General features: G+C 38.5%; 1 long non-coding RNA gene across 3 annotated transcripts in view; it reads right to left on the bottom strand.

Annotated features, from left to right (window-relative positions):
- The window catches only part of LOC142061040 (uncharacterized), a 288,092-nt gene that overhangs the window by 28,460 nt on the left and 233,270 nt on the right, over positions 1-26,362 (bottom strand). The window contains exon 4 of one of the 3 annotated variants that reach the window (XR_012662025.1): positions 16,878-17,050. The exons of the other annotated variants lie outside the window; for them this stretch is intronic. This is a non-coding gene — a long non-coding RNA (uncharacterized LOC142061040). Of the gene's footprint in view, positions 1-16,877; positions 17,051-26,362 lie in introns of those variants that run through there. 3 annotated transcript variants of the gene reach the window in all.

Genomic DNA, 26,362 nt, shown 5'->3' with positions numbered 1-26,362 from the left:
GAGAATTACTGCCTAGCCAACCCTAAAGCGATTAGGAACACACCATTTTTTTAATACAGCCTGTCCCTCCACATAGACTTGAAAGAATGTATATCATAGGTGATTGAATCCTTATGACTGGGGAGGGGACTGTGATAGGAAGAGATGAGGGAGATGTGAGAAGGACAAAAATATGAACTTTCAGGAAGCCATTAGGAAGATTGCTGCTGCAGCAAATAAGACCAGGACCTAACAGGGAGACAAACAGAGCTACCTAACTAGGTATGCTGCACATATAGACTAATCTTCATTTTCTCTATGGCTTTTACTTGCCTTCTTTAAAAAGCACGCATTCAAATTTCTGCCCTGAACCCAATTTTCTGGGTATCCCCAAAGATCACACTACACTATTAGTGTGAATGGTGAAAAGGATTGCTTTGCCAGGCAGAGTCAATTGCCAGGCAGCCCAGGACCTGGGGCTAGAATTTTAGTTTTATTTAGTTTAATTCTTAGAACTTCCCCAGTACAAGACGCAGGGTTTCCCCTTGCACTTTTTCATCCCGTCTTTGCAAGGGATGAAATAATAATTTCCCTTCTCTTTGAGGATGATGCTGAAGCCCTCAGGAAAAGTAACATATGTCTACCCAGGGTGTCCAGACTGAGGGAAGCTCTTTAGCTCAGACTTAAAATTTTGGCCTTCTGGAGCAACCTCTCCTCCTTACAGCCTACGCAGGTAGGAAGACAATCAGGAAAAAAGTTTCTGCTGTCATCAGAAATCTGAGGTCTCTGCAGAGTTGTGATTCTCGCACTTGCTTGTGTGCTAAACCAGGTGTGTTTCTGTCTTCTGTGTGGTGCCAGAAATGTCCTTGTCCTTCATGATGCAGAGGCCAGAGGAAGCTGGAAAAATTCTACTCTCCTTTCCACAAGGGAGGAGGCAGTTGGGCCTCTAGGAGCCTCTATTCTCTATCACAACTGGTCTGTTTTCATCTCGGCTTTCTTAATAGATATTTAGTGGGCAACTCACATTTTCCCTCCTGCTCTAACACAGCTGATTATTGCTAGGGTCAGGTGGTTACATGAGCTAATTAACAGGCAGCAGTAGGAAATAAGTACAAACCCCACCTCCTCAGCTTTAATTACAATATCAATGCTATCAAATTCCATGTGGATACAGCTCCTACATCAGCTCCAAACAATTTCAGACGTGTATACTAACAGGATCCACAACATCTTTAACTCATGATCTTCTGTCATTACAACATAATTACTCTAATGCATCTTTACTGTGCAACGCCCGCCAAAGCTAACAACTGTTGAGTATACCATGTAATTATAGAATGTTAATGTAAGCTTTCAGCTTACAGTGACTTGCAGCATTTCTTCCAGTCCCATTATTCAACATTTGTGGGAAAACTGACTACTATCTGCTCCCCTTCTTTCTCTGTATTAACTTTATGAAACATTTATGTTATTCTAGCACTGAGAAGCCCCAGGTGGCACTGCAATCCCAGTGGGAATACAGCATAAGAGTCAATAAAGTGGCAATAAATTGTCTCACCTTGGTTAGCTCTGTGGATATAAAAGAGGAATACAGGAAGGTTAGTCAGGGAAGAGCAACTGCAGTTTGCACATTGCTAAGCTGTGGGTGAGGATCTGGGCCCTTGTATAGACATGATAGAAGAGCTTAGGAGAGATTTCACAGAAAATGTGGTATTGACTAATCAAGTTAGCAAACGTCAGACATGAAAGTTAGCTAGTTAGGGAGAAAGAGGTAAGCTTCAAAGTGTCTTTGTGGCAGAAAGAGATGTTTGTATTTCACAAGAGGTAAAGGATGAGCCAGTGGAATGACTTGTCAAACAAGACATGAAGTTCATTTTAGCCTCTCATTGCTACCACTGTAGAAAGTGAGGAACAAAGTGCACATTTTAAAGAGATAAAATGGGATGAATTTTCAAAAGTACGTAAGAATTTTCAAATGAGAACTAGCTGCAGGCATAACTTATATTGCACGATGTATTCTTGTGTCTTTGCAGAGATTTACAAAACCCTTTCAGTATATCAACTTCATCAGTCCTTTTACTTCTCCTAAATGGCAATAATTTAAAACTGTTGTAATATCATCTATATTTGATATGTTTGGCTTCCCATGTGATAACTTAACAGTCACTATGATTAAGATATACATTATCAAGACTTGAAAAAGAGAGTTAAACAAGAATAGCATTACATTGTCAGCTATCCAAGTTGCAACTGGTGTTTAATTGTAGCTCTGCAAGCAAACACAGAAAGAAAACAAAGAAACGTCTGGTTTGATTGAAAGCATCTAAGAGAAAAAACAAGACAGGTAATACATGAAGTTTTTGGCAAGAAGCATTTCTTCACTGAAATTCAAAGGCCATTCTTGAATCGGTAAGAGGTAAAGCATAGGAAAAGTGCAGCTATTTCTTAGACCAGTATTCATCTCTAGGAAGTTGTCTTTTGAATGGAAATGGAAATTAAGATGGCCAGGCTGATTTTTATCTCTGTGTATCACATGTCAAATTTATACTGTATCTGTTTGCTAATGTTCTGTAATATCCCAGTTAAATCTGTTGTTTGCATATTAACTATTTTGTGTCCCAGATGCTCATACAAGGATCGTAAATATTTTGTGAAAGATATAACCATCACTTTCAACAGCATAAACTATTTTTTTCCCAAACATCTCCTTTGTTCTTGCAGAAGACTCAAAAAATCCCTGAAGAACTATTTTAGAATGAGTTTTTTCAGCATCAGCTGACTGAGACATGGAAGGAGCAGTTCCTGAGCCAAAGTACTTCCACAACAGTCACTTTGCATCTAAGCCCACTGAGTCTACCTTTAGGTGCAGCTCCCAGACTGACCCCACCCATGGAGAGATGGGGATAATGCAGTTTCAAGTTAGCCAGAAGCTAGCACATAATTCTGAGTGTTTGAATCCAGGATTTGGCTTGCTACTAGGGGTACATGTGTAAGAATAAGGGCAATATGTATAGTTCACATACGCAGTATGTATAGTTCACACATGGAACTAGACAGGGATTTTGAGAATGGACAGGGTTTGTGTTTTCACAGGGCGTCATCTCTAATTATAAGGAAGGCTCCCTGGTTCAGGATGTTCCAGAATGGAAAAGGAAAATATTGTTCTGTTTTAACATCACACTGGCAGTCTTAGATGATTCATAGGCTCTGGAGAACACAGCCATTACCAGCTCAGCACATCTATATACCAATCACCATTTGTCATATGTGAGTACTTCCCACAGTCCTAAAAAGGTATTTGTTTTATGTATAATTTGCAGGAAATAAAACAAACTCCATACTGAACAGCAAAATGAAAACAGCACTTGATTTTTTTATTGAATATTTGCCTATTTACTTGGGAAAACTTCACTTCAGGATTTTTTTTATACTGTCTAATAACAGGACCCCCACAGCTGTCTTCTTTGTGGAGAAAAGCTGTCAACATCCAGTATCATTTTCTGCATATTGAGTGAAGTACTTGAAACTCCCAGTTCCATTTTAATATGAGAGATGCTCTCCCATTTGTATGCAGCTGGAGAGAGTCGTTTTATCCTCATTTTAAAAAGCCATATGATGGATTTCTTTCTTTAAACAAATACCATCTCAAACTTTTCTTTTTTCTCTCTCTTCCCCCAGCATACACCTTTCCTCTCTTGTTAGGCACCAGTGTGCTCAAATCACTGCATAGTGTTGACATCTCACTCGTTATACATAAAACAATGCCAGCACCATTTCTTTTTTGATGTCCCTGTGCATGATCTGCTGGAATAATTCCCAGATTAACTGTTTATTAATAAAATTTTTGCAAAATGGTGGGGAAATTTCATTGCACTGTCTTGAATAAGACCTTCACTATCCTTTTCTGAGTTTTCTGATTCTGGGAATTGACAGCTTCTAATCCTAGGCAAAGCTTTCTGCAGTCCAGATCCTGCAAACACTTTGCCACATAGGAATAGTCCTTTTACAGCCAGAAGGCTAATGTTAAGTATTCAATACTCAGTACTCTTTCCTACAATTAGCGTCAAATTCATTTGCATTCTCAGGTACTGCAGAACAAGGTGTGCCCTGGTACAAGGATCACAGGCAAATCTGCCTACAAATGACCTGCAAATGCAGCTTTTGCATGGCAAGAGCACAGGGTTGCCATTGCACTTAGTCTACATGGAGGGACACAAAGAGGGAAAAGGTACCAACCTGCAGCCTTGGCCACCCTTGCTTTTATGTATATGTACACACAGGCACTATATATCTCTTGATTTCTAATAAAATTTGCTCACAACTGATTGCTGGTGAATTATTACTGTTCTGGAGTATTTATTAAATGTGTGTTTTAAGAGCTGTAATTATTCTTATTTACCACACCAAGTGCAAACTTCATCCTAATTATATGCATATCAGAGACTGTTAATCTAAAGTGCTGCTAGCTTTCTTCCATGTTGGCACAGGACAAAAGACCATTCAATGCAAATGTAGTGGCATTTCATAGCACCAGTCAGTTGTGCTCAGTCCTTCTACAACTATTAACTCTGATGCAATGAAACATTGTTGTTTATAGGTAGCAGGGAGCATCTTTAATATCCACAGCTATTTTTAATGTTTCTGTCAAGGGGAAAGGTTATAGCTGTGAAGGCACAGGGACATTTTGTGTAACAGAGTCACAAAGCTTTGAACTCTGCACACACCATGACTGAACATGCCGTACATATGCTTCAACACACCTTGACGCTATAAAAGTCATGGTTAAAAAACAGGATATCTGAAGGTTATAGAACATTTAATGGCTCTAGTATAAACAATATACTACCAAGAATTAAGTGCCAAATATTGTCAACTTCCTGCTCTGGATATGCCACCTCTCTCTGGCTGAGAAGGACTAACCCAAACAACCTCAGATGGCAAACCGTCAAGCAGACAAGTTTGGAGTGATGCTAGCAATTCAGTGTGAAGCACTTGGTCCAAGGATTGAGCACCGAGTAATTCCCAGACGGTGCTTGGAGATTATTTCACTTAAATTCAAGATCTCTGCTCCACATTTCTATTTAAAATGAGAATAAAAAAGAGTATCTCACAATTTCCAATGGAATTAAAATTCTGAAAATTTTACATTGGAAAGATTAGATAGTTTTGGTGCTGATTATTTTGTCTGAAACAAATGGGGCCAATGGTACAAATCTTCAATGAACCTGGGAAACATCCCATTATGAAGGCAGCAGATCTGAGAGCCTCAGAGCTCCTGGGGTTGTTTGTTTCTCACCTACCAATAGAGTAGGAACCTCAGAAATATGGACATCCAACACTTTAACCAGCACTCTTGATATTTACAGTGCCCAGTGCTGGGGGTGCAAAAGAACAAACCACTCACTGGGCAAGCTTCCCTAGGGCTTCCAGGCTTCCACCCCCATAGGCCAGGGGTTGGGGCAGTAGTTAAGGTATCCAAATTCTTTGCTGTGATGAGAGGAGTCAAAGCTGCAAGAGCCCCCACTTGGGTCAGAGACCTCAGAAATTCAGGGATTCCAGCTCTACCAGAGAAAACCGAAAGATATGTGAGCTCTGGGTTCAGCTCCTAGTTGAGCTGCAGGAAGCCCTGGAGTCAGAGGAAGGCCACACAGAAGGTCTGCTGCAGAGCAAGAAATAATGAAGACCTGTGTGTGTTTTGGTGGGGTGTAGGCGGGAAGGAAGAAGAAAAAAAAAACAAAAAGAAAATCCAAAGACCCAGAAAATTTCCTGAGAAATACCTTTGTTTTCAGTAACTTGGGATTTTCTAATGAAGCATGGCTTACTGGAAAATTTCTGCCTATTTCCATCTGGGAGGGCATTAATTAGATGGATGTGACATATTTTGGATGACACAAGGGAACGTTAAGTTTGATCTTCTTGCCAAATTCTATCCCAGCAGATAATTTCCCACTTATTTAAATTCACCTCAAAACATTAACAGAGTACATTTTTTTTAGCTCAGATTCTGTCTTGCAGCTCTTGTACTGTTAAATTTTCTCTGCATTTCATCTCCTGTGTAGCTGCATTTCCTTGAGTTCAGTGCTACATTAGAGAGTATGGTATCTGCATACATGTGAAAGAGAGCTTTGAGGTCCGTAAAATCATGTGAGTTACTGAAAGATCATCAGTGCTACCTGAAGGATTATTTTTAGTACCTGAGAAGTTTTTGCATAGTGAGGTGTAGTTCCACACATAATGCAACTAGTCTGTATGTCAAATTATTTTATATCATTTTGGTGCATGACTATATTACAGAGTAGCTGTTTTATTCTTCTATCTCCTCAGGAACATCACTACAATAAGGATACTGCATTGACTCCAACTAAGACCCAGGCCCCGATTGTGCTAAGCACTATAGCAACAGACAGTAAGATGCAGTCCTTGTTCCAAAAGAACTTTCTGTCTAAACAGACAAGATGTTGCCAGAGATTTATTTTTTATTCTTCCATTTATAACAGTGGAAAAACAACTTGGATGAAGAATGAGAATTACAATGAATAGGCTGTGATGATACCAGCTCTGGGATGAAATCATATGTAGGTGGGAAACACCAAACCAGTAAAAGAACATGAGTGCAATCCTGAACCCACTGAAGTAACATGAAAACTCCTACTGACTCTAATGGGAACCAGAATTTCCTCTCTCTGTTCCCATTTCACCAGGTACATGTTTGCATAGCATAATGTAGTGTTTTACAGTGGTATTTCTGAATTTGTTTGGTACTAAAAGTAGAAATGCAGTATTGACACATTGTTCCTACCAGAGTAATAAACCCAAACACAGCACTTGCTGTTGCTGCTAGATGGCTTCTAGTACTCACTCAGCGCTCGCTCACTGCTATTTCTATGTGATGTTGCATGGTGTCATGTAGACACAGCCACAGCTCTGTTGTAGCTGTGGGTTTTTTCTATAGAACCGTCTAGGAACAAGTTACAGGTAGTGCGTTCACAAGCTGCTTGGATTCACCAATCTACCAACCTACCACTGATGGTAAGCTGCAGGCTTAATTATGGTCTGCAATACTTCATGGCCCCCAGAGAGGGGCTATTTAGATGACAGTAAATTCCCTTAACATACTGTATTTCTTGCCACAAATCTTTCCTCTAACGGATAGAGTCTAAAAATACTCCTGAGCTAGGGTTCATAAACATATGTATCCCTTATTCTGATCCTGCTGACCTTGCTATGATGTTCTGTGTTATTATTTACATAAATTGCATAGCTCCTCAGCCCTAACAGGAGACTCAGGTAACTTATTTTTTATCTTTTGTAACTGATGTAAAGCATATTAAAGCAGAGATAATTATGATTTCAGAGATGCAGATGATTTCAGATGACTATGAATGTAATAAAATAGAGGTTTGCGTGACACTCTTTTTGTACCCGAGTTTATCATAAGATTAACAGTCTCTATTATTTTTGCAGAACAAGCAGTAGTACCTCACCAAGGGTATAATCACCTCAGTCAAAAACCAAATAAGCTTTTACTTAATGAGCTAAAAATATAGTTGCGAAACCTTTGATCTCAGCTGTGTGATAAAATACACTGTGTTGACTGAGCAGATCAGCAGCTGCTGCTGTTCAGGCTCCTTCACCCTAACAACGCTTGCCTTTCTCTCTCCCCACCGAATTTAGAGATGATGTCAGTGTAGCCAACCCCAGGAGTTCAAAAATCAGAAGACAAACCAAAATAGAATAACAGGATTGATATCAAAGCCATGGAAGTTATTGAAACTGAAGCGTATGATTTGGGGGGGTCAGCCTTTAGATTTTTTAATTCATAGGAGACAGCCTTCTCCTTTCCAGTTGTCTGCTCAGCTCTCCTGGCTGTATGATATGCCCTATTTCAGAGTGAGAGGCAACACATGACAATAGGAAGCACACAGGATTGGGAATCTATTTAGAGTTCATATAAAGCTCAATTCTCCACCATATGTAAAGCCTTAATCCTGCAAATACCTTATCTGAATGCTCAGCTTGATTCATAAAAGCAGCCCCATGGAAACCAGTGGTGATCCTCTTGTACTTTAGGTTTGCCACTTTTATATAAATCAGAAACGTTAACCTGTGTCACAATATTAAGAATTAGCTAAGAATGAAGAGGTCTGTTCCTCACTTTTCTCTGTGATCTTGGGCAAGTCCTGACTCATTCTACATCCCAGCTTCCTGCTCTTTAAAAAAGGGGGTAAAATTTGTGTCTACAAGATACTTGGAAGCCTCCAGACAAAAGATAATAAAATTCAGATAATTAAGGTATTGTCTTCTGCTGATGTAAATTGAATTCTAGCTAACACAGCTAGAAAGAATGCTTAAAAATCAGTGAAAAGTTTTTCATTATTAGATTTCCTAATAAAACCAAACCCATAGAATTGGACTTAATCCACCATGGATCAAGTCTGATTCAGCAGCCAAGAGAAACAGAGGACTTATTCTTCTCAGCGCTGAGAGAAGCATACTTCTCATTTCACTAACTGGACTTTTTGCACTTCAGCAGAATAAGCAGGACCATCTTCTGAAAACAGCAGTTCCTGGGAGCTAGAATTTCTCATAGAGAATTTTATCAAGATCTAAACATTTGGTTTCCTTTTCTTATGCAAAATGCTCGAATTCCTCTGAATTTAAATTTAAATTTATTTGATCCTAATTTAAATTTATTCTGAATATAAAGTCCAATTTTTTGAGGCAGCAGTGATATGTTAAGATGAAATGGATTGTTAGAAAAGTAGTCACTTAAAATAATGGAAAGCTTTCATCTTTTATTAAACATTTGAAATTACTAAAAGATACTGCCTCAGAGTGGCTTAGTTTAGAGAGGCAAACCGATACATTTTGTTAATTAGACCATTAAAAAACTCATTTAGGTGTAAATAAGTCTAGGTCATTAAATGTTAATGTACAGCGTCAAAGTGAAACGTCAGTCTTCACACTTTCTAGGAATGTTAATTCATGACCCTAAAAATTAATTAAAAATAGAATTAACAGCAAAGAAATTACTTCCCCCTCCTGTTCTTAAAGAAAAAAGATATCTTGGTAGTAATAAAAAGTGTTATTTTAGTAATAAAAAGTGTTATTTCTGCTCAGTCCTCCATTTACACATTCTTTCTGTCTAAAAGACTTTGTTTAAACTTGGATGTACAGCATCTATATTTTGATATCAGTGATTTATGCAAATATTTTTAAAGCACAGCAAAAGATAGCAGTGATGACTAGTGGTGTTGTCACTATTTTTCATAGTAACAAGAACAAGCTATTTCAGTGAAATCACATACTGTGAATTAATGGCAGAGTAAGAATTATAATGAATAAAAAATATTATTGGGCACAGCTGAAAAGGCAACGCTAAAAGGTTGTCTCCCATTAAGGTTTTTAATGATTGCTATCATAAAGTCATGTTGCAATCGCTCAAAGCTTTACAAAATAAGAACTATTTAGACTGAAAGTTTCCAGGAAATTTCCAAGATTGTCAGGCTGATTTAAGAAAATTTCAGGAAAAAAATTTAGAAAAATCTCAGAGGTTCAGCCATTTCCGGGAACAGGGAACAAGCTATCCCATTTGATTACAGAGGAAGAAAAAGGTTTCTAGGGACATAAACTGGGAGAAGTCGATGCAAAGAGGCTGAAGACAGAATTGAGAGAAACTGGAAATGGGCAGTAGAGTGCAGGAGGGACAAAGGCTGTGATCAAGAAGATAGGTGCTACAAAAGGAGCCTATGGATCCTGGATAACTGAAAAGAATGAGGCTGGACTGGGGCAGAGAAGGGCAGTGGAGGTAACAGTGGGACAGAATCGACACTGAAAAAGACTGTAGAGAACGGGATAGAGTGACTTAAGCGTAGCAGCATGGGTAAAACAGCCTGTGCTCACTCCAGTTCTTAAGAATAAATACCAAGGACACCAGAATCCCAACATTAGTGTAAAAGCAAGCAGTAATTATCTTGAATTTCCATATATAGGTCACAGATTGAAAATGAAATTGTCCACGGTACAAAAATTAGTGAAGATTCTTGCTTTTCCTTTGTATACGCTTTAACAAAAAATTAAGTTTTTTCTTTTCCAGGTGCCTAAAATCAAGAGGATGCAGAAATGTCAGTTCTATGCAGTACTCACCAGGCTTGCAATGACGACACAACACATGGGGAAAAAAGAAAGACTAGTGAAAATCTAAGAAGAAGGGATGTACCTGCTCAAGCAGGGGGGTTGGAAAAGATGATCTCCCAAGGTCACTTCCAACCCCAACCATTCTGTGATTCTGTGATAATTTTAAGGTGGTAGCAGCAATATGAGGTGAAACGTAATCACTAACTCTGTAGCAGAATGAAGGATTATACTAACACCCACTGGGAGGGATGCTGCCCAACATTTGCAGGGACATTCTTTGAGTCTGGTATAAGACTAGATTTGCTTCCTGACTTAGTGACTCGTTGACATATGGACACATAAAAAGATGGGGTTTTAAAATACTTGAATTGTTTTCAGTCTTTCTAATTCATTTAAGCATGCTACACTAACAAAGGACCCTAACTTGCCCCTATATTCAGATTGAATGCTTGCTCTGTAGACAACAATCTTCCCTTGAGAGGACTGGAAAGAATCTTTTCACTGAAGGACTGTATTAAATACGGTTGTTCCTGCACAGATATATGTAAATTGTTCATGATTATATATGAAGCTATATTATAGTTATATAGGAGAAGTGATTGCTCCCACTGTACACATTCTTTGGAATTGTGTGGCACATGCACAATCAAGCATGACACAAGAAAATTCATCAAAGAATATTTAAATACACCTTAGGGAGCCACTAAGGTTTCTGATAGTTTTACAGAAGGAAAACTAATTGCATCTGTACAATACAATTGTTTTAGAAGGGTTTATTTCCATCAGTGCTTTTACTTTTTACTTTTTTCTTTCATAAACATTTAAAAGAGTCTACCTAAAGAAACTGATAATAAAAATCAGAAATGATTGAATGGTTTGATTATATTCAGGTTTCTTCCGTTTTAGCTGTGCTTACTCTTCCTACTGATTTTTTGCTATATCAGCAATGCATAGAAATTCTTGTCTTACCAGGGTGGCATCAGAGTGGATAATAATGGACAATTATTCTCACAAAGACCTTACACCCTTTTCTAAGACTTAAAATTGAAATCCATTTTATTATATAAAATAATAGATTGAAGTCACTAATAATTTTTCTGGCAAACATAGTCAAGTTTGTTATACTAAACACATTTGGTTTTGCTAAGTCTATGAGGTTTTAATGTGAAATGGTATACATACCACCTGAATGCATCCATTTAATTTTAGGAAATTCTGTAAACTTTTTAGGCAGTTACTGTCTTGGAGATTCTCTTACTGAGTTTTCAGAAATGTGTAGAAAGAACCAAATAAATACTCCCTTCTGTCATGACTTATCCAATTATCTGGTGGGGCTATGTGACAGACAGGCTGCAGTCAGTAGTCTGATGTGGTCGAATTTGACACTGCTTGATGCTTTCTCAGGTAGCTTTTTGACAGATTGTACTAGATGTACAAAAGCCCATGTGGAGTCTTCTGGATTATATGATCTTGCTTTACAATTTATCCAAAATAATATTTTTCTAAGGTGATTTACTTCCTTGTTCAATCTGAAACAACTGATCTGTTTACACACTAAGTTCAAGTGTCTTCTTATTTAGAACACTGTGGAGCACTGAAATTGGAATTCTTTGTTCCCCTTGGACAGGTGAAGATTGATTCCAGTAGTCTTCCAATCAGACTATAAATCAGGATAGTTGAGAATGACATTTCGTTGGTATGAGCAAAAGAAGAGTCAGATTATTCTTTGCCAAGCTATATGACTATGGAGCACTATTCCAATATTTCTAATTCTCCTACCACTTCACTATTGATATTGTGACAGGGTTTGTAATACCATAAAGCTGTGAAGCCAAGCGCAATTCTTTTAAAGAGTGTGACACTGAATATAGGCTCTGGCAAATTATGCCTTCAGTTAGAAAGTATTAATGAGACAGAACTCTTCCAGAACCTTTTACAGAGAATATGTCTTGACCAAAACGTGACAAAAGAGAAAATAGTGCTTAAATCTGTGCAACACTGAGACAGAAAAATCTCAACTGAAAAAGCCTTTTTGTGCAAGAATTGATCTCACTGTCATTTACAGTAATGTAAATCACAAGGAACCATTGAATTCAGTGAGAACTACAGCCATATAAATCAGGTGTCATACGAATAACAAAGTTGTAAGATGTTATTGTTGGGTCACTTAGCTCTGCTCAGTTTTATTTCAGCTCTAACATTTATCAGCTTTGCTTGTACAAACTAACTCTTAAAATAGAAATATCTTCTGCAGTTTGGCAACAATGGGCATTCTGGATTGGGTATTCACAGAGCAAGTAATAGAGAATTTGTCATAATAGGTCCATCTACTGTTCTACAGCTCCTCTCATACATTATGCCTCTACTTTATATCCCCATAAAACATCTAACCGACTATGAAATGACAGTAAGAAAAAGAAAGTGTTCCCTTTTCATCATATTTCTCTGACACATGAGGTGTGATTGTCTATTATCACAGCTACAAATAGTATTAGCAAACATAAATTACCCAGCCTCATTACATACAGACATGTTATCATCTTTTTGCCATTACAAAATCCATGGGCTATTTTCTGCATAAAATATTTTCTTTTATATATTCTAAATGCACTGGCCCTTAATTTCATGATTCACCAAGGTGTGCAATGAAGAAAATGCCTGCATCACTATTCTGAATACTGCATTGTGTTCCCAACACTTACTACTCTACCCAAACAAAACTGCTCTAGGATGAGAATAGCAGTGGTATGAACTGATAACTGATCCAAAGGAGCATCAATTTATACCTTCTGAATCCTTATAGTCTTTGAAGTGCTTTATACGTAAATCTTACTACTGTACATCTCACTAGCTTTGATGCCTTTTTAGGAGCTTTCATAGATATTCTGTATTTCCATTGTCTTGATCAAAATTTGGAAGAACTCTTACAGAAAAGAGAGGCACAGCTTTTGAAAAGGATTGCTGTCATATCATCATGATGTTATGATAGAAGAACTCAAATGAGAGCTTCAAGACTTTTAGATATTATACTGATCTCACTAGAAACTCAGCCACTCGTCTGGTTTTTTGTTGTTGTTTTGTGGGGGTTTGTTGTTAGAGAATACCCCACAAAGACACAGTGTTATTTTCATGGGGGTTTAGTCCCCTGGAAATAATTTTATCTGGTAATAATTTATGATATCTAAAAATACATCTACAAGTGTGATCCAGTTTCTATGATAATGCTGCAAATTGATGCAATTAAAATTAATACTGATGAAATTGATAATGTTTTATGTGATTATTGCTTCACTAATCACTGTGTATTCTGCTGCTATCTATGTGAGATCATTAACATGGTATATGTATAAACATTAAGCTTAATGGAGTTAAATGATGATACAGAAAGGCAGGATGGCTAATTAATGATCAAGCAAACAATTAGTACTCTTTCTTACTAATTCACAAGCTGTTCTATGAGGAACTGCAGCCTTGCAGAGCAAAATTCAGTGCATTTCTTAATTATCAATGAGCTAGGGACTTGTAAAAGCACAGACTACCTTTTTAACCTCCTGTTACTATAGGCTGTTTTTAAGCATCTCAGCAAGATTTTTCCTGGTCAAAAGAAAAGGTAATTTAAAGGAAAAGCTTTTCTACTACCTTTATTGGTCACATTTAAGTGAATATTTGACTGATGGGACTTAGTCAAGTTTTACATTTAAGAGGCACTTAATGAAAAAGTACATGAGTCTTGAATGGTCCTTAATTGGTTCGTGTGATATGTCTGTGTTGGTACTTAGCACAGGATTGAATTTCACACTAAAGGCTTATTTCTACTAACCCTTAACTCATGCTGAGTATCCCTCTCTCCCTTGTGCATAGTCTCATTGATTTTGCCCTCAGCAATTGTCTTTCTCTGTTCTACAATTCTATGTATTTTTCTCTGTAGTTTTTATAAAAGAACAAAATAATTTTTTCTAGATCTTGGATTGATTAAATTAAATCTAACTTTACCATATGACAAGCTATAAAAAGCATCTGTATGAATTAAAAACATTACATTCACTGTTTTCATCCTGCATACAGACTTTAAAATAACACCTCGTATCCTCTCAAATGCAACTCCCACTATTTTCTAGAAATGTGAAATCAGCACGTGATCTCTGCTAGTCCTTTAATTAGCGTCACTGTTTGTGGAGCAAATATCCACCCATTTTATTTGCACTGCCACTCTCTTATGACACAAAATGGATGTTTCTTGATTTGTTAAGCATGGCTGCTCTAGATTTTTGCAGTTACTACTGCCTTTAATTGACTACCTACAGCTGCAGTACCGGATAAAAAATTTGTCAGTGAGAGCATGATCCTAAAAAACCTAAAGTCAACATATATTTTTCAAGCTATTTCAATAAATACTCACTTGGGGCAAAACTCAAAAGCTTTTTAGACTGCCTGGCCTGGTCTCTGATATCTCAAAGCTAGTAGAGCTCCTCTTTTGAATGTAACGTCTAGCTTTTGACCGAATTTTTTATTTTTATAGCGGTAAACAACAGTATTTCAGTTGATAAATTATAATTTATAATCCCAAGAGCAAGAACAGAACATTTTGTAGAGCTTCTATACCTTCAACACATAAACTGGGTTTTTATGGGCAAAGATAAGCAAGGCATAGTATGCAGAAAACTCATGTTTAGAGCCACGTTAAAAATACTTCATTGAAGAATTTACAGACACATATTTGATATTGGACTCTTGATCTGAAGGAAGATGTTATAATGCTATAATTGCTGTAATGATCCCAGAAGGCAGGCATTTTTCATGCGTTTGACAGTATCAAAAGAGACATGGACATTATTTCTTACAGCTTGACTTAAAGTACCACAGTGGATCTTTGACATTAGCTAACAAATGGCCACATAACAGGCATGGCAGAATGAAGCAAAGTCATCCCTCCCTGACCAGAAGTCAGGGAGGCTGCAGTGCAGAGTGTGTGTCAGTCAAGGACACTTCAAAAGGGAGAAAGAAAACACAATGAAAACAAGGAAAAGGAAGCTCAATATGAGACAGAAAAACCAGAAACCTTTGCTGAAACATTAAGAAGCAATCTGATCCTACAAATATATATTTGACATATATTCTCTCTAATCTTATCGATATACAGGATAAATTTATATTTTAAACCCTGTGTGGCTGTGAAATCAGAATGTCTGAAATGGTTCAGTCCTGTTACAACGAGGAAGACTAGTCACAAGGCACAGATTTTAAAACGGTCACTGTCATAAAATGATGAATGCATTGAAAGAGAATCCCATGGCAAAAGTTACTTTGCAAGTTGTCATTAACTATGATCCCCCTCCTTTTAACAAAAGACAATGACCATTAAAACCAAAATATTGAGTAGTTCATCAATTCAACAATTTTCTTGCAAACTGCCTTTACTAATCAATATCAAGAACCAAATTAATTTATTTTATTATTAGGCATAATATAGTAGGCATATACTCAGGACACATAGAAGGAACTTGTTTTTCCAATGCCTCTTGGGCATGAATCAGCTGGCATCCAAAATACTACTAATTTTTAAATCTTGTTCATAATTGTTAATCATTTATGGATTATTATTGACTCTTTCAAACTACCTCTCATATATTAAAAGGCACAGATGTATTAATGTACTTTTATAAAAATTTTGCTTGTAATTTCCAGGGACTCCTTCTGCAGGTGTTCTTGCTGAAGAAGGTTAATTTGGTAAACTGAAAATAGCAACAATTAAATTTTGTTCCACAGTATGCCACAAAAAGAAAATAATGCAAATGTAATGTAACATAACAAAACATGATGATGAGGTGGATTGATACTGGCTCAACAATGGAACTCAGAGGGTCGTGATCAATGGGGCAGAGTCTGGATGGAGGCCTGTCATTAGTGGTGTTCCCCAGGGCTCTGTGCTGGTTCCAGTCCTGTTAAACATATTCATCAATGACCTGGAAAAAGGAACAGAGTGTAACCTCAGCAAGTTTGCAGATGATACAAAACTCTGAGTTGTGGCCGGTACACCAGAAGGCTGTGCTGCCATCCAACGAGACCTGGACAGGCTGGAGGGCTGGGCCGAGGGGAACCTCATGAAATTCAACAAGAGAAAGTGCAAGGTCCTGCCCCGGGGAGGAACAACCCCATGCATCAGTACAGGCTGGGGCTGAACTACTGGAAAGTGGCTCTGTTGAGAAGGACCTGGGAGTGCTGGTGGACAACAAGCTGACCACGAGCCAACAATGTGCCCTTGCAGCCAAGAAGGCCAACGGTATCCTGGGGTGCATTAAAAGGAATGTGGCCAGCAGATCAAGAGAGGTTATCCTCCCCCTCTACTCAGCCCTAGTGAGACCACATTTGGAGTACTGTGTCCAGTTTTGGGCCCCCCAGTTTAAGAAGGATGTGGAACTCCTTGGGCAAGTCCAGTGGAGAGCTACCAAGTTGATCAGGGGATTGGAGCATCTCTCTTATGAGGAAAGGCTGACAGACTTGGGTTTGTTTAGCCTGGAAAAGAGAAGACTGAGGGGGGATGCCATAAATACCTATAAACATCTAAAGGGTGGGTGTCAGGACGATGGGACTAGATTCTTTTCATTAGTGCCCAATGACAGGGCAAGGGACAATGGGCACAAGTTGGAACATAGAAAGTTCCACCTCAATATGAGAAAAAACTTCTTTACTGTGAGGGTGACAGAGCAGTGGAACAGGCTGCCCAGGGAGGTTGTGGAGTCTTCTTCCCTGGAAACATTCAAAACCCACCTGGATGCGTTCCTGTGCCCCCTGCTCTAGGTGTGCCTGCTCAAGCAGGGGGGTTAGACAAGATGATCTCCAGAGGTCCCGTCCAACCCCTACCATTCTGTGATTCTGTGATATGAGAAATAGGATATGGAACCATCACCATGTTGGTGATGCTACCTGACTGCATCTGTAAATATATAAATAAAGCATAAACAATTGGAGTAAAACCAAGAATTCTGTTACTTGCTATTGATTTTCAAGTCAGTGATGATAACAGTGATGATAACAGTGATAACTAATATTTGAAATGCTTTTCATTATTTGAGTAAAGTTTGAACAACTATTTCATGGTCATTTTTCACTAATTCACTAACCAATTTGAAAAATTTTCATTTCAGTATGAACCCTGTCACTTGATATATGCCATAAAGAGGAAGAAGAGAAAGAGTTGAGGAAATATAAATGCGTCATTTTTGAGAATTATAACTACCTCTTCCAGAAGAACATGTCATGATTAAGTAGTAATGATCACTTTGAACCATTACTCTGTGTGCTCATCTGCCAGCAGAGATTTAAGCCACTTTCATGTCATGCAACGGTAAATTATTCTGGCAATTCTATTAGTGCTTTATTTTCCACATAACTACTATATTATAGGAAAAATAGTTCTTCTTAATCTGAATTACAATTTTAAATAGTCTTGTATGGTTTACTTGATAGAATATGATAGTCTATTACGTAAAAAATTACTGAGAATTTTTAATCAGTTAATCATTAACCCAACAGACTTAAACGCCTGAGACAAAGCTGTTAGTGTCTACTGGGCCAATGCAGATCCTCTGCATGTGCTATTAATCCATATACTAAAACTGTCTTTGAATCTGCTTAAAACCCGAGTTATGAAAGCTGAATGAAATGCCTTTCCTCGAGAATTCCAAGTTGATATTTTACCTTTAATTCATTCCACTGTGCAAAATAGGAAATCTGAATACTCCCATAAGAGACTTAAATAGAGTGACATGACAGGAGATAGCTGAGGGAGTGAGTAACTGACTGGAAATTTTTACCTGGTTTAAACTCATTCTGTGTTAAAAGCAAAATTGGTTGAACTGTTAAAGATATTAAAAGAAATGGTTGTGAGATGTGTGAGTATGAAAAGCACACTCACAACCTATATATGAGTTGACAGAAAGGCTACATTCAAACATCCCAAACCACAATTCATGGCGATTGCCCCTTTTTATGTCACCTGTTGAGAAAGCATTGACTCCATCATCTTTGCAATTCCTCTTCAAGTAGCTGCAGGCGGCTATTAGCATCTTTGCCATATTAAGCAAGTGCATCTCCCTCAACCTCAGGGCTGCTGCTCTAGGTCCCTAATGATCTTGACAACCCTCTGAGGGATCCACTACAGTTTGACAATTTCCCTCTTGGCCTGGAGGGCCTGAAACTAGATGCAGTGTTTGAGATGCAGCCTCACCAGAAATGTAGCTCAGTTTGTGATTTGTCTTATTCATTATAAGAGGGCACTGGCAGCTCACGTTCAGTCTTACATCCCCTGTAACTCCAAGTCCTTTCCAGCAGGGCTGTTTCTTAGCCAGTGGGTTCCTGGTCTGTACGAAGGCACAGGGTTTTTCCATTTCAGTATAAAATTTGCGCTTCACTCTGTTCACCTTTACCAGGTCTATGTTGGCCAAATTCTGAAGTTTTTCCAGGTCCCTCTGCACTGATGCTCTATCTTTGTCATGCCCCACCCCAGCTTAGTATCATCTGCAGTTTGGTCACCTGTGTATTCACTTGCATCATCCAGATCACTGACAAAGATATTTAACATAAACAGCCTCAGTAGGTACCCCTGCATACTCTGACATCAAAGCACTGGTTGACCCTTTGAGCCTGGTAGTCAGCCAATTTTCAGCTTCCTTAACACTCCAGTCATCCAGTCCAAACTTCCTTAGTTTCCAAATGAGAATACTGTGGAAGACAGTGTGAAGAGTCATTCTTGAATCAAGGTGTATTACATTCTCTACCCTTCCCTTCTCCACCATTGCCTTTTTGATGAGTAGTTTCAGGCTGATCCAACATAATTTATCATTGTCATGTCCCTATTGACTGTTCTCAGTTATCTTCTTGTAATTCATACTTTTGAGAAAGAAGACATCACCTCAAAATAGCTACTTCCTCTTTGTTCAGGCACATCCTTATGGTCTTCAGGGCCAGATTCTAATAATTCTTCCAAATGTTCTTAGGTAAATGCTCTATTATCAGGCCGCTGACTGTTCTGGTCTCTTCACTTGACTTAGCAAAAATTTTATCCTTTTTGGAAATGTTCCCCAATGTAACTTTTGTGATTTCTTAGACACTTCCATTTGACCAGTCTTTTTCCTGATGAAAAAGCATTTCTGAAAAAAGGACCCCCTTGCTGATTAATGTGATATTGCTGTCATATTCTATAATACTTGTCCAATATTAACAGCATTTGGAAATGCAGGTGAAGAAAGGTAACAATACAAGGGGAGAAAGGGCTTTCTAAACCTTCTAAATGAAGAACAGTGTTGTCTGTATTCAGTAAAAATCAGTATCAACATCTTCTCTTGTATGTAAATTTTTACCTCCCAATATGCATTACAAATTCTCCTATTCAACATACATCATATTCACAAACACACACATACAATTTCTGGATCCCAAATTTGCCCAGAGTTTAAGGCTATACCACCCATATCCATCGAGAGCAGGGCAATTCTAGGCGTGTCAAGATGACCAGAAAAGAAGACTGGTGAATAATAATATGGGGGGATATATGTAATGCCTCCTAGCTTAGGCAGCAGTCAAGCAGACATTTTCAACACTGTAATTTTGGAGATAGGTATCTCAGATTCACCTGCTTCCCTAAGCCTGCCAGACCACTGTAGTTATTTTGCACAATTCTGTCACTTCAGCAAGCCAGCATGCAAATCCTCCCTGTTGCACCTTATGTGGACACAGCTGCCCAATTCAATGTCAAGCACAAAACCAAACAATGGGAGTCTCCTGCGGTTAAAATAAAAAAGGACTTAAGCTTGATTTGTCTGCCTTTAGAACGCCTTCCAAGATCTCTTTGTGGCTATCTTAAATTCTAGCAAAGTTTTGTTTCTTAAGAAAATGATTTTATAAAACATAGAGCAGGAAAACAGAAAGGATCTATGCTACTCCTTTACTTAATCTTTTTTATGTGGATTAAGTGTAGTAATATAGTTCTAACAGTAACTAACAGTAACTAACAGTAGTAAGTTAGCAATAACTGAATGCATTAAACATTCATTAATATTAAAATGACTATTTAGTATTTTTTTCAGCCTTCCATCTTCACAAAAAACATATATATGTTATAAGCTGAGAAATATCAAGTTTCCTCATAATGGAAGTTTTAATAGCCAAGCTATAAGCCTCAGACCTAAGGGTTTATAGAGCAAACAGATCTTTCCCACAGCTACACAAACACAACTGCTAAAATAAAACAAAACTAATTTAATATAAAATTGTATCATGAGCATTAAATACATATTAAAGGAGCATTTTAAGGCTTTTTTCTGTAAGTGGCAGATGTTATGAATAATAATCCAGAAAGTCCTCTGAATTCTAAAAAAAAGTGTATTCCATAAAACTTTCATCTAAATCTTTAATAGATCTCAAACACACTGAACAGTGATAATGGTAAAATATTACCAGTAGCAAACCATTAGAATTAACTGAAATAAGATTTGATATTTTAAATATAACTTAAAAGGGTATTTCTTCTCCCCTCAGATCTTCTTACAGTACATTATCTAGGCTAAGCAAATGTAGCTTCCTACCGAATTACTGCAATTTCTGTTCCATAAACTTAAGTGTATGTAAATTTCTATGAAAAAAAAAAGCAACATATGCCCTTTAATGGGCAGGAGAATTTAATATGTTCACCTTAAGAAGAGGAGATGCAATAACAACAACCTTATCCTTTTTATCACTAGAGTATCTTGGAGGAAAAAAAACCCAACACAAAATATATGTTAGTGGAAAACTAAACATCTTTTAAAATATTGTCCCAACAGGTCTTGGTTTACAGTGGATCAGTAGTGCTAAAGGATGAAGAAAAGAGCAAGCTATAAACTGCTTCAATAAAAGTCAATTAACCCCTCATGTGTGCTGCGGGAGCCCCCTCTGCCAACTGTGTAATGTGCACCAGGTCGGTGTAACTTGAAGTATTAAGCAGTTAAATGAATACTGCAAGAGTAACTACCCACAGAGACAATAACAATCAGTAATGCTTATGCAAAAGGAAATCTTGTGCTATTTTGTGGCTTTAAAAAACATGCCGTATAACACAATAGAACCTGTTTTCCAGTCATCTCTCACTAATAACCCCACACAAGGAGACCTCTGGAAATAGATATAAATCGGGTCTTTTTTAGGTTAGGATACTGTATATGAATGATGGATACTTGTTCCTGTAAAGCAATACAACTCAGTTAAAAAAACAAACTTCTGGAATCAGAGATGACTAGAAAATATTTTCCTTGTTAGAATTTTAATGTGAAGATATGACTTCTTTTCATTAAAGTTATTGAACTGGAATGCCCTGGAAGAAAGCTAACGGTTTCAGTAAGTGTTTTTGAAATGCTAAGTTTTGTTTAAAGATCAGCCAAGTAGAATAAAAAAGGCTTTGCTACACAGCAATTAATTTCACGTGTGTATCACTTTCCACAGTAATTCTACACCTTACATTTGCAAACAGCGTTTTCAGAAAGTCATGGCTCTGACAAATCTGATTCTGAGATTTTACTTCATGAACTCCCACAAAAATTAGCCACGATGGTACTATATTACTTCAGTCACAAATAAATTATCCTGTCTTCTAGACACAATACACCAGAGATTTAATTTTGTATAGCAGCACTATACAATAGAAAGATGAAGTAAGTATGGCTACAGGATGAATTAATTCAGGCAGAGTTGCACTACATAGCCATCTGATCGAGGTTTAAGTGTTGATTATTGTGATGAGTTGTCTACACACAGCACCTGGTTTTGAATATGTTAAAAACTCAAGGAATTCCCAACCTAATGCAGCTTTCAGCACCTTAAATTTGCATTTCGTCAAATATTCACCACTTTAGGTCACAAAGTATTCTCTAACTTCATCTGGGTATCAGTAGAGTGCCACCTGCCAAGTCACTCATTTTCCTATTCATCAGACTCCTAGATTCCCATTTGCGTTTTCATCTGTGCCTTCTCCATTGTCTTCTCTGATCAATTCTGGATTTGGTAATATGCTTAAATGGTATGCTATCTTGTAAGTTATCTGTAGTCTGAATCTAACCTCTTATCAGTGCCTGAAAGAGTCTATACGGAAACAACAGCTATGAACCAATTTAAGTATTTGCTTTAATATTTTGAAACAGCCAAATTCTTCTTTAAGCATTACTTAAGGCTGATGAAAATTCATCACTGATGCCTGAAAATGAACTGCACAGCCATTTATTTGTGATCATACTGGAAACAGCACCCAGAGACTGTGCAACTGAACAGGTAGAGTAGAGCAGACAATGAAGAGACTGCAATTAAAGGAGGCTAATATTACATTTGCTCTCGCCAATTTATTGCTCACTACAGCAACAAATAGAAGACTCATGTGCCTCTGCACCCTGCTCTTGAAACAGACAAGTCTCAGCGCATACAGGAATAGTTCGTGACTCACTTAGGAAAGTGCATGTGAATGAATTAATCTAGTGGGTGTTTTGCTCCTATAGAACCAAAAACTAATGAAATACAACATAAAAGGAAGCTACATTCTGAAACAAAGAGGTAATCATTTGGAGCACTTTCACTGAAAATTACAGATTTAGCCTTGACTGCACAACACAAAGCACAATCTTTTTCCTGATTTGACTCCTGGTTCTTGGGATCCTTCCTATGTACTCTATACTTTATTATTCATTATTCATTGTTAATGGATATTTATCGTGCCCATCAGTATTTACAACTGGTACTTTTTTCTTTTGCAGTTACATCTCTCTGTAGCTTCATGTTATACAACAGAATTTGTCAGCTGTCACAGAATTAGACAGCAGTCTGAGAATTTATTATGCTTGACTCCACTTCAGATGAATTTGACCTGAAGAATTTTAAAGTACTGATGAAGACTGTGAAGGTGTTAATAAATCCGGTACAGTAAACCTCTGACATAGAAGATTAACTTTTGTCTCAGTATAAATGTAGTGGCTAAAATGTTGCTTTGTGTAACACTTGCAAAGGCCTCAGTAGGGAACCAGGTTGTAATTAAAAGAAGCATGTGACTCGTACAAGAAATAACAGTGAAAGCAAAACCATCTGCAGTTTTCGTGTGAATAGTAAGATTCTGGTAGGAACAAAAAATAAGGGAAACATTTTTTTAAAAAATCTTGTAATTTCTTTTATCTACAGAATTGAAGAAATTAATCCTTTTGTTCTATTTTGAGAAGAAACAAGGAAGAACATATATCTGGAGGACTGAGAGTTTTAGCCACGTGTTTTCTCTTAGGTAGAGATTTCTGGTGAAAAAAATTGAAGATGCTTTTGCAGCTTGTCAGATGATTAGGAATATAAGGACTGGTATTGCATCCTTTAAGGCAGTCTCAAATAGTTACACATCTGTTTGCCTTTAGGATATACTGTGAGGGATTAGGTCAGTAAAAGCTTCACTGGACTACCTTCTAAGTTCTTCCTGAGTGACATGCAGTGTATCTTCATTTTCTATAGGCTTCTCTTAAACCCAGGATTCAACACAAACCAGTAAAACCTTGCAATGTCCTGGCTCACACTTGCTACTACCTGGCTTACATACAAGCCATAGCACCCCATATTGTTGCTGAGACTTTGACTATTATGCTTCCTCCTGGACCCATTCTGCACAATCAGCAGAGGCAACTTTCTGGAGTAGTGGGAAGATATAGCAGAAAGGGCAGGAGTTTGGCTTGAAAAGTCAACAGCCACAAGCTAGAGGAGTGAAGATAGTTCTGTACAGATCTGAGCAGAGAAAAAATGGCAGGTAAGGCAAAGAAAGCAAGAAAGATACCTAATGAAGATACTGTGTAAAAATGCATCACATATTATGGAAACTATAACAATACTAAATCACATGGGAATGAAAACTACCAATCTGATGAAACAAAGGCATTTAAAAAAATTTACAGTTTCTGTGTTTTGTTGATTACTCGCTCTAGTGAAGCTTTTTCCTTGCAAATTTAACATTCTTGCTAAGGCTGAGTCTAGAAAGTGATGCATGCTGTCAACCACTCTGTTAAGTGTCAATAAGAGGTTAATAAATGTTGTGGTTTAGCCCCAGTCAGCAACTAAACACCACATAGCCGCTTGCTCACTCCCCCCACCCCTGTGGGATGGAGGAGAGAATTGGAAGGGCCAAAGTAAGAAAACTCATGGGTTGAGATAAGAACAGTTTAATAATTAAAATAAAACAGTAATAATAGTAATAGCAATAATAATAATAATATAATGAAAAGGAAAATAATGAAAGAGAAAGATAGAGGTGAAACCTCAGGAGGGAAAAAACCAAACAAGCGATACAACCGCTCACCACCTGCTGACCAATGCCACTGGTCCCTGAGCTGCAGTCACTGCTTCCCCCAGCCAACTCCCTCCAGTTAATGTACTGGGCATGATGTCATATGATATGGAATAACCCTTTGGTCAGTTTAGATCAGCAATCTTGGCTGTGCTCCTTCCCCTCTCAGCTTCTTGAGCACCTGGCAAAGCATAGGTGCAATAGTGTCACTCATGCAACAGTGTCCATGGTCAAGTCCACTGCTCGATCACGAGCCCATCTGTATGTTGCGTCTCTTCCTTGAAGGCCTGAGGTGTCATGGGCCCATCGAGCTAGAAATAATTCACCCTTATGTTGCCAGTCCAGATCCACCTCAGCCACTTCAATCTTGGCAGCCTGATCTACCTGCTGGTTCTTCCGATGTTCTTCCGTGGCCCAACTCTTGGGGACGTGAGCATCCACATGCCGTACCTTTACAACCAGGTTCTCTACCCAGGCAGCAATATCTTGCCACAATGTGACAGCCCAGATGGGTTTGCCTCTGCACTGCCAATTGCTGTTTCCATTGCTGTAACCACCCCGCCAGGGCATTTGCCACCACCCAGGAGTCAGTATGAAGATAGAGCACTGGCCACTTTTCCCGTTCAGCAATGTCTAAGGCCAGCTGGATGGCCTTTACCTCTGCAAACTGGCTCGATTCACCTTCTCCTTCAGCAGTTTCTGCTACTTGTCATGTAGGACTCCATACAGCAGCCTTCCATCTCCGGTGCTTTCCCACAAGGCGACAGGACCCATCAGTGAACAGGGCGTATTGCTTCTCATCTTCTGGCAGTTTGTTATACAGTGGGGCTTCTTCAGCACGTGTCACCTCCTCCTCTGGTATTATTGAGAAATCTTTGCCTTCTGGCCAGTCCATAATCAATTCCAAGATTCCTGGGCGACTGGGGTTTCCTACTCAAGCCCGCTGGGTGATCAGTGCAACCCATTTACTCCATGTAGCATCAGTTGCATGGTGTGTAGAGGGGATGTTACCTTTGAACATCCAGCCCAGCACTGGCAGTCAGGGTGCCAGGAGCATCTATGCTTCAGTACCAACCGCTTCTGAAGCAGCTTGAACCCCTTCATATGCTGCCAATATCTCTTTTTCAGTTGGAGTATAGCGGGCTTCGGACCCTCTGCAGCCCCAACTCCAAAACCCTAGGGGTCGACCTCAGGTCTTCCCTCATGCTTTCTGCCAGAGGCTCCAGGTAGGGCCATTCTCCCTGGCTGCGGTGTAGAGCACATTTTTTACATCTTGTCCTGCCCAGACTGGCCCAAGGCCTACTGCATGAGCTATCTCCTGCTTAATCTGTTCAACAGCTTGTCATTCTTTTTCCAGGTCACTTGATAGAGAGGGCTTATGATCAGACTGTAATTTGGAATATGCATTCTCCAAAAACCCCAAACACCTAAAAAAGCTTGTTTCCATTTTGCTAGTTGGTGGAGACATGGCTGCTATTTTGTTGATCACATCCATGGGGATCTGACAACATCCATCTTGCCATTTGATTCCTAAGAACTGGATCTCTTGTGTGGGTCCCTTGACCTTACTTTGTTTTATGGCAAAACCAGATTTCAGAAGGATTTGAACTATTTCCTTCCCTTCCCAAAAACTACTTCTGCTGTATTGCTCCACATGATGATGTAATCAATGTACTGAAGGTGTTCCAGAGCTCCATCCTGTTCCAGTACAGTCTGAATCAGTCCATGGCAAATGGTAGGACTGTGTTTCCACCCCTGGGGCAGTTGATTCCAGGTGCACTGGACACCCCTCCAAGTAAAAGCAAACTGTGGCCTGCACTCGGCTGCCAGAGGGATTGAGAAAAAACACATTAGCAATATCAATTGTGGCATACCACTTGGCTGCCTTTGCCTCCAGTTCATATTGATGTTCTAGCA

Source organism: Phalacrocorax aristotelis, chromosome 8, assembly GCF_949628215.1.
Source record: "Phalacrocorax aristotelis chromosome 8, bGulAri2.1, whole genome shotgun sequence".
Lineage (NCBI taxonomy): Eukaryota > Metazoa > Chordata > Aves > Suliformes > Phalacrocoracidae > Phalacrocorax > Phalacrocorax aristotelis.
The sequence above is the reverse complement of the archived record's forward strand: the minus strand, read 5'-3'. Positions and strand labels throughout refer to the sequence as shown.